This window comes from Sceloporus occidentalis, unplaced genomic scaffold (assembly GCF_023333645.1).
Source record: "Sceloporus occidentalis isolate IW3139 unplaced genomic scaffold, rSceOcc1.0.p SCAF_1, whole genome shotgun sequence".
Classification (NCBI taxonomy): domain Eukaryota; kingdom Metazoa; phylum Chordata; class Lepidosauria; order Squamata; family Phrynosomatidae; genus Sceloporus; species Sceloporus occidentalis.
The window spans coordinates 14,102,086-14,114,576 of record NW_028316981.1 but is presented as its reverse complement, the minus strand read 5'-3'; the positions used below and the strand labels follow the sequence as shown (position 1 = coordinate 14,114,576).

The window sequence follows — 12,491 nt, the reverse complement described above, 5'->3', positions numbered from 1 at the left end:
TTGCTGTTTTCTTGATTCTGTGGGTCTCTGCCCATTCACTGCTTTAAATAGTCTCATTGTAGTTAGGCACATTTGCATTTTCCATGACATTTTATAATTTGGTCATTGTGGGGTTAGGATTAGCAGAAACCAGTATCTATCATTTGAGTAATAAAAGCTTTATTGCAGCTAATATCTTCAGGAGAAGCAATTTAGAACAAATGACTCTGGAGCATCATAACCCAAAAATGTGGGGTAATGTAAATTTCCTAAGACTTCAGCCTTTAGGAAGGAAACAAAAATATTGAAATATCAAAAGTGTCAAAGCCAAGCCTGTTAGGGTCTAGCTTTAAATTAGCAGAGTAGCAGAAATGTCTAACTATGGCCGGTTACAAACCGGCACTTGGGACGTCCGCAGGACGTCCCATTTTAAAAAGGGGGCGTCTCTTCTGGATGCCCCTGGGTCTAATATGGACTCTGTCCGTACAATATGGCGCCGGCCATTCCACACGGCCAGCGCCATCTTTACGTATCGGACGCTGTGCATCCGAATGTGTCGTGGCACCTTTGACGTCGCGAATGCGCCCCTGGCGCCTCACGACGTCACAGAGGCACCGCAGAAAGAAGCTCCATTTTGGAGCTTCTTTTTTGCTCCGTAAGGGAGCCGCATGGTGTGGCTGTGAAGGCTCCCTTACGGAGCAAACGGCGGCGGCGGCAGACCGCCTCAAAGTGGCGGTCTATAACCCGCCCCCGCTTCCCTAAGAAATGAGACTCACTCCAAAAATAACACAAGTAGCTTGCAGTTCAGACAAAAGTGCCAGCCACAGATGCAGGCAAAACGTCAGGAGGAAACTCTTCTAGAACATGGCCACATAGCCCGAAAAACCCACAAAAAACTATGGATGCCGGCCATGAAAGCCTTCGACTTCACCTCCAGACTTCCCTGCTAAAATGCCTGTTATTGATAGGCCAGCACCCAGTATTGTGGAAAGGTCACAAGGTTATAGTTTTGTTTCTGGCTCTTGAGTTCAGTTGTGTTAAATATTTCCAATAAGCATTCATGATTAATATTCATCAAGGAGAAAAAAAGAAACAGCAACTGTTCTTCCTTTGAAGTTACATGTCCTGGAGCATCTTGGTTGCTTGCTCATTCCCTTCTCTATTATATTTTAAAGTGAGTCTTTTCCGTGTTTTTTGTTCTTATTCCTAAAACATGGGTAGAGTGAAATAAATGAATGTGGCAAATGTGGGATCTGAATCGGATCTTGTGAGACACACACACCATGAAGAAGAGGAAGATGAAAGCAGAGAGAACTCTGGAAAATGTTTAAAACACAAGGGAAATAAATGCTTCCGATGTGGAGTGTGTGAGAAATGTTTTGCTCACAAATATGATTGTGTGAGGCATGGGAAAGTTCGCACAGAGCAGACACCATTCAAATGCCAAGAGTATGGGAAAGGTTTTTCAAAGAATGGAAACCTTGCAGTTCATCAGAGAGTCCACACAGGAGAAAAACCATATCCATGCAACGACTGTAGAAAATGTTTTGCTACAAAGTCCAATCTTGAGGTGCATCGTAGAATCCACAAAGAAAAGAAACCATACGAGTGCCAGAGATGTGGGAAATGTTTTACTCAAAGTCCCAGCCTTGTCGTATATGAGAGAGCCCATACAGGAAAGAAACCATACAAGTGCCAAAAATGTTCGTAATGTTTTGCTACAAAGTCTAACCTGAGGCAAGGCCTCAGGGTGGGAAGATATGCAAGGAAGATTTGTGTCTATTTAATCAGTGGTCCACTGTCTACTGGGAAACCTTCTCACCCAGCAGACAATGGATCGCTAATTAAATAGACACAAATCCTCTTGCATATCCTCCTACCCTGAGGCCTTGCCATTCACCAACAGACCAACACAGAGAATAACATGTAAATCACTCCTCCCAATCCAGGGTCACACATTATATACATACCCCACTCACTTCCATGCCAGCATTCTCTGAAGAGGCCAGCCAGAGATGCTGGTGGAACATCAGGATTAAACTCTTCCAGAACACAACAACATAGCCCCCAAAACCCACAAAACACTATGGATGCTGGCTGTGAAAGCCTTCAACTTCATATCAAACTGGATTATTTATGCAGTGTGTTTTGGACCAATATCTCTGATATTCTGAACTGGCCAACGTCATTTCTAGTCCCTATGACTAAATCTATCAGCAATATGGGTGCACTTTGGTTCACAACTGATCTAAGGCTTATGGCCCTTGAAAAGAGAGAAAATCTCTTCAGTGGCTGCAATTTATCAAGAATCAGTACCAGGGGTTATCTAGCCTCCTTTTTGCCACCCAGGGAGTTATCTACGACATGAAATCAGCGTGGCTACCAGAAAGCCTGCCTGGGCTTTTCATTTCTTTGCTAGATTGCTAGTAAGAGTGTCAGGATTTTGCTTTCACTTTCTCTTAGCAGTGCCTTGACTGTGGAAAAAATAGTTAGGGCTTCACAGTTTGACATGTACATTACTGGCCAGTTTGCCATTGAGCCAGCCTTTCACAGGCGTTTAGAAAGGCCAAAGAAAGTAGGAAACAGCTGCTCTTCTACTAGACTAGTCCATTATGACAGGTTCAATAGAAACTGGGGAAAGCAGTGGCTGACCCCATGGGCTCCACAGGCCCTCCCTGTGTGTGAAGCTTTGTGTGGCAGTGGGGTATGGAGGTACCAGAGACAGGCTCTATGGCTTTGTGGCCCAGGACACTGGCCCTTCCACTCATGTATGTTGGTGCCCTTGCTCCCAGTCTCTTATTTCCTTCAAGTGAGACATTGAGTCCTTACAGACAGGCCAAAATAAAGCTGCTTCAGATCACTTTGGAGGTATACTGTTTAAATGATGCATGCGTCCTAAGAGGCCAGAAGCCACACCAAAACCATACTCCAGTCCTAAGGACTGGAGCATAGCTTTGTGCAGCTTCTGGCCTCTTTAAGATGTGTGTGTCATTTAAACAGCATACCTCCAAAGTAACCCGAAGCAGCTTTATTTTGGCCTGTCTGTATGGGCCCATTGGTCTCCATGCTGCAGACTTTGAATTTCTGACTGGAAGATGGATTTTCTCTGTACAGTTTTTTAGCGTTTGCTTTAAAAGTGGTGGCTTGTATCCAACACACACACACCTCATATGTTTTCTCAGAGCAATGAAAAGACTACAGTAGGTTGGGAACATTAGTTTGAGAATTTGCGTTGCTAGTTAGGGAATTCTGGGAGTTATAGTTTTATACTTTTTCAGGCTCTGGCTAACACTAACACTAACAATTCACCCGCCACTCCTTCTTAGTGCGATGGAAGTGTGATAGGCTCTGGGCCAGATGCCAGTCCCTTTAAGACTTACCACTTTGTAGGAACCGGGTGGTGCCTCTATGGGACCTTCAGCTGGGACTCAAGCATAAAAACCTGCAGGAAGTTTTTTCTGGAGAAGACCTTTGCTTTGTTGGTCTCCTCAATGCTGCCTTTCATATTTAGGATAGAAGGGAACACCACCACATTCGGTAAGGTTATGGTATAATGAAGGGGAAGAAAAAAAAATGAGTGTGAAACCCATTCCTAATATGAGAGAAAAGCAACATGAGAACTTGATGTTCTCCAGCACTGCTTTTCTATGCTTGTTTCATGTCCCCAATCAATGTTTGTTTGTTCATTTGTTCCTCCAGGGACCCTTACATTGTTGTTTGGGGTTTAGAGGGAAAACATGTGGGTTTCAAAACTAAAGGGTGTTAAAATCTTTCTGCTTGTTTCTTTTTAGAGAAAATGGCTTCTCTGTGGCTCCTGGTCGTGGTGTGTTTTGCAAGAGGGCAGTATTTTTTCTTCCTGGATTTTGCTCTAAGGTGGCAGGGATGCTTTTTAATTCATAGAAAATTTCCTAGACAACAATTAGCCCATGAGAGTAAAAACAAGTCTAGCCTTTTCTACATCCTGCCATGTGTACTTTGCATGTGGGCTGTACTCTGGTGAGACCATTCAGAAATACCACCTACCACTCCCAGTCTGAAATGGCAAATAAAGTGGACCCTTGTTCTACGCTGGGGTTTGGTTCCAAGATCCCCCAAGTATAACAAAATCCGTGTATGCTCAAGTCCCATTAAATATAAGGACATAGCAAAATAGTGTCCCTTATAAAAAATGGAAAGTCAAGGTTTGATATTTGAAATTTATACTTTTTTGGAAGATTTTCAAACCATGGATGCTTGAATCCATGTATAAAAAAATCTGTGTAGAAGAAGGGCCGACTGTACCCTCTTGCCCTCTTTGCATGTTCCCAAGCCAAAAATCGAAGGTGGGGTGAAATCCCCTGAACTTCACACCTGCTGAAAGAAATATATTCAAGATGTCCTTTCTGTAATCCCAGAGGTAATCCTTCAGCCTGTGGATGTTAAAACTTTACTGATTTTTACATAACACACATAATATGGTGATCTGTGATTCGTCTATATAGTTTTCCCTTCTTGACAAATACTGTCCAATGTCCCTTTCAGGCAATGTACAATTTTTCCTTGTGATCTTCATGGTTTTCTGAATTGGAAAGTCTCTGAGATTACTGGGATACCATGTTTCTTGCATTGGCAAACGAATCAACTAGGAGACAATGCAAATTTCTGACATGATGTAGAAAAATCTGTCCCCGTGTGTATAATATTAGAATTTAATATAACACCCAAAAGAAGACTGGAACAGTTCCATATTAGGGAAACAACTGTTTTGGGTTTTTTGTTTTTTTTGTAAATCACATTTTTATGATGTAAGGAAACATTGCAGTTTGTTAAAAGGCAGAAAGGGTCTTCCTATCATGAATGGGCCATGTGTAGTCCTCTAGATACACCTGAACTGCAATGTCCAGCATCCCTAGACAGCATAACTAATGAGCAGTGCTGAGACCTGCAGTCCAGACACATTTGTAAAGCCATGCTCTGCTTTAGATTGATAAACGAGTGAAAATCTTTACACAGAATTCTGGCAGTCAGTTCTTCTGTATTGTGATAACCGAGAGCTTCATATTTACTTTAGAAAGGACTAAAGGATGGGATTTCCCCTAATTATTGGCTAAATGTATCCTTCATCCTCTGAGGCAGAAAACCTGGGAGAGGTTTGGGATTCCTTTTTCTTTTCTCCCATGAAGCCTTTTTCCCAAGCCAGAGAACGACTGTGACAGAACAGCAGAGCCTTTCCAAAATGCTCCCCCCTTTTTCTTTCTCTTTCTCCCTTTCCAGAAGGTCCAGTGGGGGTCTGTGTCTTGATGGAGGAGAAGGAAAAGGACCATAGCAAAAGCCTGCTCAGGTGGAAAATTCTCTTCAGCTGCTGAAGGATTGGTGAGGGAAAGAAAGCACAAGATAGTAGAGTCATGAAAACTGTAGCTGAAATCATTTTGTTAGTCCCCTCTAGAGTAAACCCACAGAATCAGCAGGATTTTGGATTGTGTTGACCCACCATTTAGCAGTAGATTAAATGGTTCTCCTCAAATCAGGACTAAAACTAAGATTCCAGCCATGTGAATTTCTGTAGACAAAATAATTTCCTTATGTATTTTTTGTAGGTGTACAAAGATCCTGAAGAGGCCCTTTTGATCCTCAGAGGGGGAAGAAAGAAGACTCTCAATCAATACTTCTCTCTGTGGATGAATCATGAAAGATGCCCTTGAATCAGGTGGAGATTCATGCCATCCCTCTCTTTCTGCAATGGGGCCCTTGGGCTTGTTCTGCACCTTAACAGAGAAATGCTGTTATTCCCTGGGCTGAAGTTAGAGACACACTTGTCCTTGGCTGTACCTCCAAGAAGTGATCTTTCTGTTTTGTCAGTTGGACAGCTGGGCAAATGTCGCCCTTCAATCTGTAGAACAGTTCAGAGAGTCCCTGAGAATCATGTCCCCTGTTCTGCCATTTTCCCAGCCTGTGTGGACTTGGAATGCAGCTACATGGTCTTTGCAATGGTGGCACTTTAGAAGTTCCCTTAGGTTTATTGTAAGACTTTATCAGACAAGGGCAATTGGAAGTATAATCCAATGGCAATTCGAATGCAATCATGGGGTTTCACGTTATTGCATTATAAACTACCACACGCAAATTCAGGCAATGGCATGCTATTTTCGGCCAATGGGAAGTCAGTTCAAACGCAATTCGCATTCACCTAAATTCACTGAACTAGCGAATTCACATGAATGCGTTCTGGCCCCACTTTCTTTTCATTCAAAATTAAGATAAATTCTTCACATGTGATAAACTCCGTAGTCTTGGGAGTTTATCACATGTGAGGAATTTATCTTAATTTCGAATGAAAAGAAAGTGGGGCCAGAACGCAGTCAGCGTTCAGCAAATTTAGGTGACTGCGAATTGCGTTCGAACTGGCTTCCCATTGCCAGAAAATAAGATGCCATTGCCCGAATTTGCGTGTAATAATAGCGATATTTGTAAGAATGGAAGCAACTAGGCAAGGCCACAAAACAGCAAAAAACACATGCCACTGTCTCAAACCACTTTCTTTCTCTCCCTTCCTCCCTCCCTCTCACTCCCACCCTCCCACCCTCTCTCTCTCTTCTCCCCTCCCTCTCTCTCCTCTCCCTCTCACCTTTTCTCTCTCTCTCTCCTCCCCTCCCTCCCTCTCTCTCCCTCCCTCCCTCTCTTTCCTCTCCCTCCCACCCTTTCTCTCTCTCTCTCTCTCTCCTCCCCTCCCTCCCTCCCTCTCCTCCTCCTCCCCTCCCCTCCCTCCCTCCCTCCCTCCCTCCCTCTCTGCCTCCTCCTCCTTCTCCCCCGCCCCTCCATTTATAGGAGGGAGGAGGGAGGGCGGAGCCAGGAGGGAGGTGGGCGGCGCCCATTTGAAGGCCCGGTGCAGCTCCTGGGGCCCCGATTCAGGGCTCCAAAGGCCGCATCGGGCCTCTCAGGGGCCCGGTGCAGCTCCTGGAGCCCCGTTTCAGGGCTCCGGAGGCCGCATCGGGCCTCCTAATGGGCGCCGCCATTTTGCCCTTCAAAATGGTGGCGAAGTCTCGCGCGACCTCCGGAGCCCTGAAACGGGGCTCCAAGAGCTGCACCGGGCCCCTGGGAGGCCCGATGCTAGACCCTAACGGTCTTGGCTTTCATATTTTTGATATTTAAATGTTTTTGTTTCCTTACTAAAGGCTGAAGCCTTAGGAAACTTGTATTGCCCTACAAATATTGTGCTTGTGGATGATTGAGGTGTGTGAAGACACACCCAACTAAAGGTGGTGGCAGGTTTGGGTGTGCAACGCTTCTGGACTGGTAATTGCCTTGCCTCAACCTTGCTATATGCTACGGTCTTTAATTTCATTAATATTCATGCGTTTGTGTGTGTATACGATGGCGTGAATGGTGATTTTGACTTTGCTGTTAATCAATAACACTATGTTGTACTTAGCAATCTGAGAGTTCTAGTTCTTGGACCTGTTACATGTAGGAGAGATCCCAGCTACTGCTATCATAGCCCTCTTGCTGCTTCCTATTGAGCTAAATTAATTCCCAATGGAATACAATTTATGGGTGACCTCTTGTGACCTCTTGCAATTTAGGTAACAGGCTATTTTCTGTTTACAGGAACATGTGACCTTTGCAGATGTGTCTGTATTTTTCAGCAAGGAGGAATGGGACCTCCTGGATTTCAACCAACAATCTTTATACATTCAAGTGATGATTGAAAACTATGAGAATGTATCCACTCTGGGTAAGGAACTTGGCTTCCATTTTAATCTTTTGTCCCTTCTAAAGTATTCTTGTTGTCCATGTAATTTTCTGGAAGGAAATAATTGATAAAACAGTATTAAAATTATACTGAACAATCCAGCAAGTTGCTCCAATACCACAAAAAAGCCAAAGAACACCGACAGTCTAAGGAGACTCAAGATGTTACTCTCTCTTCTTTGGCTGAGATAGGAATTAGATAATGGAAATTGTTTTATCTCCTTGCATCTGTGGCTTCGAAGGCCAGCCCAAGATATTACACTGTCTGAGGTATGTTGCAAGAGAGCAACATTCAATGCCCTGGGTTGGATTAGGATATCCTCCAAATCCAAATCCATATGTCTCTCACCTGGGAGAGAAATATGACCAAAGAAAACTCTTTTGGGCCCGTTTCACTCACATAGTCCCCTGAGCCATTATAAGGTCTGAAAATTCCTGTTACGTATGAGTAATTCTAGGTACTTTTTCTGTACAGTTGGGCCTCTGTTTTTGCGGGGGATCTGTTCTGGACACACACCCCCAAGAAAACAGAGGCTCACGCATATTCAAGCCCCATAGGCTTGAATGGAGGATGCCCCTGTGCACATGAGCAGGGCATGCACACCACTGAAATTAGCAGAGGTTGCCCCTCCGCGGATATTCAAAGTTGTGAATCTCAGATCCATGAGTTAGGAGAGGTCACTGTATTTATGATTACTGCTTAGTAATGATGGTGACATTGTTGCTGTCATCGTAACTCCTTCCCCCACCTCCTTTATTGACCATTATCTGTGTGGGAAAAAGGAGGTCCATTTTGCCAGCGATCAGAGCAGAGGAGAATGACATTTCCATCAGGTTTGGCAAGGACAGACCAAGAGTGATTATTTAATTTAGTATACCTCACTAAGCAGTTGATAGAGAATACTGGCCTATATCTCCAGATTTCCCTACTACAACAACAGTTCAGTATCCAGCACGCAGGAGAAAAGTCACAAGGCTGGCTTGAAAAAATGGTCCTCCCAGGTCCTAGTTTGTCTCTGGCTCTTGAATTCAGATGTATTAAGTGGTATAATTTAATTATCACAATTAATACTCATCAAAGAATAAAAAAGACACAGCAACCACCCTTTTAAAACAACCTTAAATTATCCTTTATTTATTCTTTCTTTCAATTAGCCCCATGTTGGCTCACAAAGTTCCTTCTCTAACATACTTGAGAGTCAGTCTTTTCTGTGTTGGTCCTTCTTCCTAGAATGTGATTGGAGTGAAATAAGACAATGTGGCAAATGTGACCTCTCTTTCATGAATGAAGTGGAACTTGCCAGACATGAGACAACCCATGAAGAAAGGGAACATGAAACCAGAGAAAAGCCTGAGAAATGTTTAAAACATGAGAAAAAGAAATGCTTCAGGTGTGAAGAGTGTGGAAAATGTTTTGCTCACAATGCTCTTCTTGTAAATCACAAGAGAGTCCACACAGGAGAGAAACCATACAAATGTCAAGAGTGTGAGAAATGCTTTACTCAAAAACAAAGCCTTGTGAGACATCAGCAACTCCACACAGGAGAGAAACCATATAAGTGCCAGGGGTGTGGAAAAACTTTTACTCGTAAGTCCAGCCTTGTGAGTCATCATAGTGTCCACACAGGAGAGAAACCATACAAGTGCCAGAGGTGCAGAAAATGTTTTACTCACAGTTCCAACCTTTTGAGGCATCAGAGAGTCCACACGGGAGAGAAACCATACAAGTGCCAGAGGTGTGGAAAATGTTTTACTCACAGTTCCAACCTTTTGAAGCATCAGAGAGTCCACACGGGAGAGAAACCATACAAGTGCCAGAGGTGTGGAAAATGTTTTACTCTAAAGTCCAGTCTTGTGATGCATCAGAGAGTCCACACAGGAGAGAAACCATACAAGTGCCAGAGGTGCGGAAAATGTTTTACTCACAGTTCCAACCTTTTGCAGCATCAGAGAGTCCACACGGGAGAGAAACCATACAAGTGCCAGAGGTGTGGAAAATGTTTTACTCTAAAGTCCAGTCTTGTGAGGCATCAGAGAGTCCACACAGGAGAGAAACCATACAAGTGCCAGAGGTGTGGAAAATGTTTTACTCTAAAGTCCAGTCTTGTGAGGCATCAGAGAGTCCACACAGGTGAGAAACCATACAAGTGCCAGAGGTGTGGGAAATGTTTTACTCACAGTTCCAACCTTTTGAAGCATCAGAGAGTCCACACAGGAGAGAAACCATACAAATGCCAGAAGTGTGGAAAATGCTTTGCTACATCATCAAATCTTGTGCAGCATCAGAGAGTCCACACAGGAGAGAAATCATAGAAATGCCAGAAGTGTAAAAAATGTTTTGCTACAACATCACATCTTGTGAATCATCAGAGAATTAATACAGGAGAGAAGCCATATTGATGCCCAAAGTGTGGGAAATGTTTTGGTTGGAGAGGCAATCTTGTGATCCACCAGGGAGTCCATGCAGGAGAGAGAACTTGTCAAGGTCCTCATGGGACAAAATGGTTTGATGAAACATCCAAACGTGGATGCTACAAGAAGATCATCTTTCCTCATGCACCAGGCAATGCAGCATTTGGGACACACTTGCATTTCCACCTTGGAAAGAGGCCCTACAAATGCTCCAAGTGTGGAAAACATTTTACTCAAAGGGCACGCCTTGTGATTCACAAGACGGTTCACCGGGGAGAGAAATTATATAGATGTTTAAAGTGTGAGGAAAGCTTCCACTACTACCAACAGCTGAAGAGATACCAAAGGACTCATGAAGGAGAGTAATGCTATAATGGTGCCTGGCGAGGGAAACATTTTAGTCAACACTCAGCTTGGGGAATCCAGCAGTCAGTCAACTCAGCAGAGAATCCTTTTCAGTGCTCAGTTTAGCATGCCTTTTCTTGGCCAAGCACATTTTACAAACCATCAGAAACTCAGACCTAGAAAGAAACCTTTTGAAGGTACAGAAGATGGGAAATTATTTTTATAGAATGCGTTAATTGTGACTGATCAGAGTCTCTGAAAGGGTGTACTGGCAGAATATAGAGCTTTGATAACCCCAAATTCCATGTGAAGCAACTAGAATAATCTATTCTCGTCCAGATAGACACAGAACCTACTGCCATCATTTGCCACACAGACGTTTCTGAGAAACACATAAATGAGTCTGGAAAGGAAGAACTCTTTCCCACCCAAGGACTGTGTATTGTGTAATGCTGCTGCTGATGTTCTCTGTGGTTCTGTTCAGTTCTCTGCTGTTTCAAGCTCACTGGTTTATCCTATTTCATCTGAGAAACATCAACTCCAATGTGGCATACATTAAGGAGCTTATCACATAGCTTACTAAATCGGTTTACCTCTATCTGGTTTACAGCTTAATAACTTCTTAGTATACATTCACCATAATTAAATGAGCAGCAATGTTATCTCCTTCCATGCTTATTCTGCTTGCAAAGCCTATGTTTTTAATATGTTAAAGGGTGATTTAATAAACATTGGAATTATTTGGAAAATATTTCTTTCTTAGACCCACACGTAAGAAATGTGAAACAGTGAAATCCCAAGTAAGGGAAATTACAATACTTGTCAGGGAGATGTTCTCTCAATGGAAATATTTTTTCTTAAGGATACAGTATAGTATAACACAGGGGTAGGCAACCTTTTTGAGCCGGGGGCCGGGTTGCTGTCCCTCAGACAACTGGGGGGGCCAAAGTCGGGGGGTGGAGCTTCCACCCTCCGGGGGCGGAGCCGCGCATGGGGGTGGAGCTTCCACCCTCTGAGGCGGAGCCGCATGCCAGGGCGAAGCTTCCACTATCCGGGGGCGGAGCCACATGTCAGGGGCGGAGTTTCCACCCTCCGGGGGCGGAGCCGCATAATAATAATAATATTTGCAAGAAGCTACTAGGGCCGGCAATGCCATAACACAGGAAAAATGCATGCACACTGTCTCAACCCAGAAAAGAGCAAGCAAGTCCATGTAGGCAGGGGGATTTTGCAAAGAGAATACCAAAGGATAACAACAACAATAATAATAGCAATATTTGCAAGAATGGAAGCGACTAGGCAAGGCCACAAAACAGCAAAAAATGCATGCCACTGTCTCAACCCAGAAAAGAGCAAGCAAGTTCATGTGGGGGGGATTTTGCAAAGAGAATACCAAAGGATAACAACAATAATAATAGCAATATTTGCAAGAATGGAAGCGACTAGGCAAGGCCACAAAACAGCAAAAAATGCATGCCACTGTCTCAACCCAGAAAAGAGCAAGCAAGTCCATGTAGGCAGGGGGATTTTGCAAAGAGAATACCAAAGGATAACAACAATAATAATAGCAATATTTGCAACATGGAAGCGACTAGGCAAGGCCACAAAACAGCAAAAAATGCATGCACACTGTCTCAACCCAGAAAAGAGCAAGCAAGTCCATGTGGGGGGATTTTGCAAAGAGAATACCAAAGGATAACAACAATAATAATAGCAATATTTGCAAGAATGGAAGTGACTAGGCAAGGCCACAAAACAGCAAAAAACGCATGCCACTGTCTCAAACCACTTTCTTTCTCTCCCTTCCTCCCTCCCTCTCACTCCCACCCTCCCACCCTCTCTCTCTCTTCTCCCCGCCCTCCCTCTCTCTCCCTCCCTCCCTCTCTCTCCTCTCCCTCTCACCTTTTCTCTCTCTCTCTCCTCCCCTCCCTCCCTTCCATTCTCTTCTCTCCCTCCCACCCTCTCTCTCTCTCCTCCTCCTCCCCTCCCTCCCTCCCTCCCTCCCTCCCTCCTCCTCCTTCCCCCCC

At 44.0% G+C, this 12,491-nt stretch overlaps 1 pseudogene; it reads left to right on the top strand.

Annotated features, from left to right (window-relative positions):
- The first annotated feature begins 1,210 nt into the window (after positions 1–1,210).
- Positions 1,211–12,407, top strand: LOC149320855 (uncharacterized; annotated as a pseudogene).
- The last annotated feature ends 84 nt before the right edge of the window (positions 12,408–12,491 follow it).